A 7,765-nucleotide genomic window follows, 5' to 3' on the forward strand; every position below is an offset into this window, starting at 1 on the left:
CCAACGGTCTTTCTCTTTCATGATCTCTTCTTACAAATGTTTATCGATTGTTTAATTTTTATATAATCTTACTCTCAATTCATTCCAAGTAATCATATTAGTCATATGCTCCACACTAAGTTCATGTTGTTTGAGTCTTTGGCTAATATGTTTCCAATCATTTAAGCCCTCCTTTGCTAACAAAGTTACGTTACTAACAGATTTGAACAATTTACAACAAAAACAATATACTTTGTCAACATGTTTGGAGTAAACTAACCACTTTGTATCACTAATCTCACCATTACTCAACTTTAAAATATGCATACGAGAAATGTCTAGAAAAACTATCCATAGGAAAATTAAGATTCACTTCTCTTATAGGGCCGACCCTTTTCAACTAAAATATCTCTCACATTGTTGTCCATACCCTCCCAATTTCTAGGATCATATATATCCAAATTAGGAAGTATTTGCTCTTCATTATTAATGTCTAAATTTTCAATATTAGATGCAATTGGCACATCATTGGGATCAATTGGATCATTAATTTCATAATTTTCAGGATTTTCATTATGTAATTTTTCATTTACTTAATCCAAATTTTCAATTGATTGATCCAAATTTTCATGAGAATCTAGCTTCTTAAACACAAACTTATCTAGGGCCCCTTGTTGTGATTTCACCAATTCTTCATCTCGTTTTTTCCTTTTTCTTTTTTCACTTCCAGATAAATATTTTGTAGGCAACATCTCATCAACAAATATAATATCTAACGATTAACTAACATAAAAAGAACAATTGCACCTGAAAAAAATATAACTCTCGATTCTTGAAGTAGGAAGACAAAATTTGAAGCCAACTTCCACTGTAAAAAGAACTAGAGCACCTGAATGAAATTAAATCAAAGTTAATGTCTCAATTCAGACTGATCTTAAATTAAAAAATACAATCCAAACCACAATAGAAAAAATACAATTCAATTCAATCACTGCCCCTAAATTCAGAGACACAATCTTAAATTAAAAAAATACAATTAAGACCATAATTCAAACTAATCTTAATTTCAAAAGTAAAAACAAAACTAAAACTAAAAAATAAATAATAATCTGGAAAAAATAACAACCAAATACATAAATTATTACAAATAATTTCAATCGGTGATGGTGGGTGGTGAGTGATCACAAATGAAATATTAAAAAATAATAATGAAAATATGAGCCATCACTTTCTCTATTATAATTTATATCTATGGTTTTTTTTCCTTTTTACTACTGCTGTTTATTTACTTGCTTCTGATTATAAAAAATAAAATAAAAAAAGCTCTCATGTGAAGCTAACATGGCTGGCTACATACAAATATAACCAAATCAAGATGAGACGGGACGGACGGTCAGAGGCCAGAACGGGACTACCATAGGAAAGCCCGCCTCTGCTAGCTAATATAGAAACTCTAAACAAAAAGCAGGCAGCCGATGTGAGTTGATGTTGAATCGTTGCGGTGGTTTGAAGGGGAGTAACGTAAGCAGAAGCAGTGAGTGGCGTGTTTGAAAGGAAGGGAAGCGACAGAGACGTAAAGCACAACAACGTAAAGACCAGGAAGAGGAAATTACGTGGGAGTCTAAAAAGTAAGGTGTAAAATTTTAAGCAGACCCTTTTAATTTGTATTTATCGATGAGCTTCCACAAATAATAGGCCATTTGTTTATATTTAAAAGAATTAATTTTGTATAGCTATATATAAGGATAAAAAAAATTTGGGCCCCCTCCAGCCCTGGACCCTAGGCCGACCCTGACACTTTTTAGAAAATGTTAAAAACAAATTTGAAATTAGTTGATTAATCTATTATTCAGTTAGAGATTTATTGGACAAATTGTATATAATTTTATTTTCTATTAAAATTAGGGCATATGTTTCAAAATTGTTATCTCTCAAACCAATCTTAATATTCAGTACATGGATTCTGACTGTCCAAATGAATTTGACCAGCCACCATTAGATTTATATTTTACTAGAAGATACATTATTGTTGCTTCGGAAGTTAAAAGCATACATTATACAACTATAATAACAATACAATTAAATCGATAAATGGTAATAGATAAAAATAAAGATAGTACATCGATACCGAGTAATTATTTAATAAATATAAATCCAATACATTGTTAGGGGTAATAATTTATGATGTAATAAACGAAGTATAACAGGAGAACAAATGTGATGAAAGAACATTTGTTGAACTAGGAGTTTCCTTTTTTTTTTGTACATAGATAACTAAGTTGTACTTAGAAATATATTTTTTCTAGCTCACACGGGTTCACTAGCATATGTGGAATTTCACTATGGCGAAACATAATATAAACAAATAATATCATTTCACCGGAATGAGTCATATTCCGTATTTCACTTCGATGAAACATAATATAAACAAATAAATCATTTCACCGAAATGATTCATATTCCGTATTTTACTTTAGTAAAACATAATATAAACAAATTTCTAAATTGTTTTGTTAATTACTAAAGAAATGTAATTTATAAAGTAAAGACATGATTCGTTTATTCATTTTGTCTTCTTTCATACATTTTGAAAAACTAGTGAACACATAATAATGATCATTATATACAAATTTATGCCTTTATTAATATTTACGACCCTCACAGTAAACACATTGTTCATATTCTCATAAGAAGAAGATGAGTCATACTAATCAATCATATTACTATAAGAAAAGGATATGTGTATTTTATAAGAAGATTGAAAAGAAAGAAAATAAGAAATACTCAAACTAATTGCATTTATTTTGTTATTTTTTTCATTTTCTCTTCATTATTAATCCTAATAAATTTCTAGTTCGAATACATTCTCTCTATGAGTATGGTATGGCAAATTATGAAATTATCAATCAATTTATGTTTTATGTTATTATTCACGAAATACTGAAACTGTTGACTGGAGTAGAATTATATATATATATATACATACACTCAAATACTTTTCTTCGATTTTATCCTTCAAAATACCAAATTTCACACAACTAGCAATAAAATAAAATAAAGCTCGTCAATAAACAAAATCCAAAATATATACGTCAATTATAAATTAAACATTGCATGCAAACATACATATTTACTTTAATTTAAGTTACAATTCATAGTTAAGAACTAAACTATAAAAAACGCTATAATTAACAAAATAAATGCTAAAACCTCCAAATTTGTTTGAAAAATATAGAGTTGCTTATGTATTTATTAATTATACAAAATGGAAGTAACGCTTACTCCCTTAATTTAAGTGACATTCCCACCCAAAGTCGAAGTTATATGTTTATAGTTAATTAAAACTACAAACAAAAAATATTAAACATAGCGAAATTTTATCATATCTAACTAAATATTAATTTTAGCGATTTTTAATTTTGTCACAATATTAATGATTATGGAAACAAATGGTGCTTAGTCACAATAGATATAAAATTATAACTAAATATTTATCATGGCGAAATTTTATCATATCAAAATGTGTTGTTACAAAAAAAATACTTATTTTGTGTCAATAACAAATATTAGAATTCGGAAGACATATTGAGATATTTTGGGGGTCAATTTTAAGTTTAGAAGAATAAAAATTTAATGTCAAATTTAAAATTCTTGAAGTAAAGTATAATAATTATTTTTCCTAATTTTATAACATTATTTATTAAACAAGTAGTATTTTTTAAGCAAATAAATTAAATTAAAAGATTAACTCCTAAACCGTAAAACTAAAAGTCTTAATGAATTATCCCTAATCACCGCCGCAACTCCACCAACAACCTTCCTCTCATTATCAAATTGGAAGAAATCCTTCCAAACAGCTCTAGTTGTCTTGCACTTAATTAGATCTCAACCTAACGATGCTAGTTTAGTCTACATTCTAGCATCAATAACCCCACGATTCGTTTTTATGCCCTTTATAATCATCGAACTCACCTCCTCCGCCGCAGCCATGGCTTGCTCCTGCACTCTCCCTTCTGTTTCCTTTTCTCTGCTTTTTTTCATTTCATGGTCAGGTCAGTTTTTGTTGTTGATTCCAAATTAGTGTAACTGTCTTTTTTTTTATTCCAAATGTCTCCGTAATTTGGTTTTTTCTGCTGCAAAATATGAACTACCAACAAGTAGTTAGATATTTAGAAGGTATCAGAGATCAATCAAATACAAAATAAAAAAAAACCTTTACCAGAAAATAGAAGTTTCAAGCGATTTATGTTTTTTAATTTGATTGTTGGACTAAATTGATCCCATTTAGAGCACTTTGGGGTTAAATTAAATTTTTTATCTGATATTGAGGGGTTTCTTGAATGAGGAAGAGCAAATTACCAGAATGAGTTGCACAAAACATATATCAAGACCATACTTATAGGTTTGCTAATGGTTTAAGGGACAAGGTACTAAAATATGTCTATGATTTTTGGGGAAGTATCAATTTAGGCTCCACATACAAAATAACATCAATATAGGCTAACCTTTAAAAAATGTACCAATTTAGGTCTCGGTAACGGAACGAGACACATCATTGATATTACTCCGTTAAGTGGAGGGAGATATCAGAACTTAACAGAGTAATAGGAATGTCGTGTCCAATTTGTTTTCGATACCTAAATTGATATATTTTTTAAACGTTAAGCCTATATTTGTGCTGTACGTGGAGTCTAAATTGATATTTTCTCAAAAAAGCATAGGCCTATTTTGGTACCTTATCTCATGATTTAATGAATTGTAACTTCTTGTCCAACTTTAGGCAGTTTTTTTGTGGTAGAATATTTTAAATACTTGATTTTAGGAAATCTCGTACTCGATTTTAGGAATTGGAAACTAGAATATATGAACATTGATTTGGTTTACATATATTGAATAATTTTTAAATTTTTCAGTTTTATAGAATTACTTACCACTAGTTTAGCAAATCCTATATATATATACATATTCTAAATTGTATTAGGAACGTTATTAATTGAATCGAATTATATTAGGAAGATTTTTTATGCCTATTTAAAATATATTTAGATCTTTTAATATCTAAATATTTCTTATTTAGATGTATATTTATCATTTAGGAATTCTATTGCGGTTTTATGATCACTTCACTAGTAATATATACATTCAATCAGAATTCATCTTTTATAGCCTATTTGTTATAAATATGTTAGCAACGTTCATAAAGAGAAATATGGTCTCTGTTTAGCAATTGACAATTTGTGAATCGACTGCTAACTTTTCACAAGTTTCTTTTAGGCATAGTTGTTGGAAAGAAATCATGTGTTGGATTGATAATAACCTTCCAATTCTTTGTTACATTTTTCTTTGAAGTTTCAAGATATTTATCTCTTCAATAACATATAATTATGTTATATTGTCTTTAGTGACTACAATCTAAACTTTTTTTTCCTTTATTTTGTTAAATGTAGAAGGGGATTTCTCTTGCGTGGATTTGTAGTTTGTTCAACTGTGTCAAAGTTGGAGATTATTTTTAGATTTAGTGTTACTTTTAAACATCTTATATCTTCAATTAATTTTATTAATTTGGGATTTATTTTTTACTTTTGTTAGAATATTGTACATTTTTATTCCGATGGAATATTGGGTTGACATATGATTAATGTTAATCTATTGATATAAAAATTGTATTATTATTCTTATTGCTTTACAACTATGATTTTTTTAATCACGATTTTGTCATAACTCGTGAATTTTTTAATATCTTTTCGTCACAATTAAGTTTGAAATCATGACAAATACATAGTGAGTCATGTTATCACAGTAAATTAATTATATTGCGTTGAATTTGGTTTGTCAAAATATTATTTATCACATTAAACTAATTGTAACAAATACTATGTTTGTCAAAACATAGTAATCAATTAATTACAACAAATATTTCATTTGTCACAATATACTATCCAATTGATTGTAACAAATTTTGTTTGTCACAGTAACTGATTTTGTCACAATAAATATCAAAATTTGTCAAATTAACTCACATTTTGTGACTAATATAGACTTGTAACAACAAAATATAATACATATTTTAGCAAACTATTAGTCACAACATACAACATAAAAGTGACTAATGAAATTTTGTCACAAGATAATATTTAGAATTGAGACAAACTATAATTTTGTCACAATATACTTATTGAGACGAGCTTATTGCAACGAAATTTGTGACAAATCATTTTGTCATAATAAGTATATTGTGACGATTTTTTTTGTCATAACACATACTTTTTTTTGCAGTGTCATATTTTTGCATATAATGTGGCAATGAACATTATAGATGAAAATATGGATCATGAACCACAATCTGGTCAAGAATTTAAAGTAAAGATGATTGACAAAAATGGAAAGATGCAATCCAAGAAGAATCGAATTCTCTCAACAAATGCAAGGTTTTTGGACCAGTAGTCCAAACACCACAAGACGTTAAAACCATAGGATACAAATGAGTATTTGTTAGAAAGAGAAATGAGAAAAATAAAGTTATGAGATATGAAGCAGGACTTGTTGCACATGGTTTTTCCCAAAGACATGTGATTGATTATGAGGAGACATATTCTCCTGTGTGTGGATGCAATAACTTTTAGAAATCTCATTAGTTTGACAATAAAAGAAAGATTGAGCATGCGCTTAATGGATTTAGTAACAACTTATATATATATGGCTCACTTGATAATGATATTTGTGTGAAAATCGTTGAAGGATTCAAACTGCAAGAATAATAAAGTTATAAAGGTCTTTGTATGGACTGAAACAATCTGGGCCATATGGGATATCGTCTTAGTGAATATATGCTAAAAGAGGGTTATAAGAATAATCAAATATGTCCATGTATTTTTATAAAGAGATCGAGAATTGAATTTTCCATCATTTATATTTATGTGGATGATTTGAATATTATTGGAACTCCTCAAGAGATTCCAAAAGCAATGGATTATTTGAAAAATGAATTTGAGATGAAAGATCTTTGAAAGACAACATTTTATATTGGCTTAGAAATCGATCAACTAGAAAAGAGAATTTTTATCCACCAATCGACTTACACAGAAAAGATCCTTAAAAGATTTTAAATGGACAAAGCACATCCATTGAGTAGTCCAATGGTTGTTCGATCACTTGATGTAAATAAAGATCCTTTCCGACCTCGAGAAGACAAGGAAGAGACTATTGGTAGGGCTATAAATGAACAGAGCCACTCATGAGCAGCTCGGTGATCGGCTCGATAAAAGCTCGGCTCGACTCGGCTCGATTTGTAAACGAGCCGCTCGTGAACACGATTTATTGGCTCGGTTTGTAAACGAGCCAAGCTTGAGCAGGCTAAAGCTCGGCTCGAAAGCTCGCGAGCAGGCTCGATTAGAACATTTATGAACAAATTTTAGTTTTGTAGGAAACTATATAGTTTTGTGTTAGTTCACAAATATCTAAACTTAATATTATTTCATTTGCTATTAGATGAGTTCGTTCACAAACATAATAAATGAGTAATAGACGAACTATTTGTAAGCATCTTGTTTATTTATTCACGAACTTTGCTTGTGAGCTTGTTTATGTACACAATTAAAGAGTTATTTGCGAGCAAACTTCACAAATATAATTAACAATTTATTCACAAACAATTCATGGTTAGATAATTTTCTTAATGAACCAAGTCCAAAAGAGGATTTTGGGCTCGAAACAAGCTCGAAGCTCGGATCAAGCTCGTTGAGCAAGTCAAAGCTCGGCTCGGGCTCGGCTCGTTAATTTTATAGCA

The sequence above is a fragment of the Euphorbia lathyris genome, chromosome 9 (genome assembly GCF_963576675.1).
Source record: "Euphorbia lathyris chromosome 9, ddEupLath1.1, whole genome shotgun sequence".
Lineage (NCBI taxonomy): Eukaryota > Viridiplantae > Streptophyta > Magnoliopsida > Malpighiales > Euphorbiaceae > Euphorbia > Euphorbia lathyris.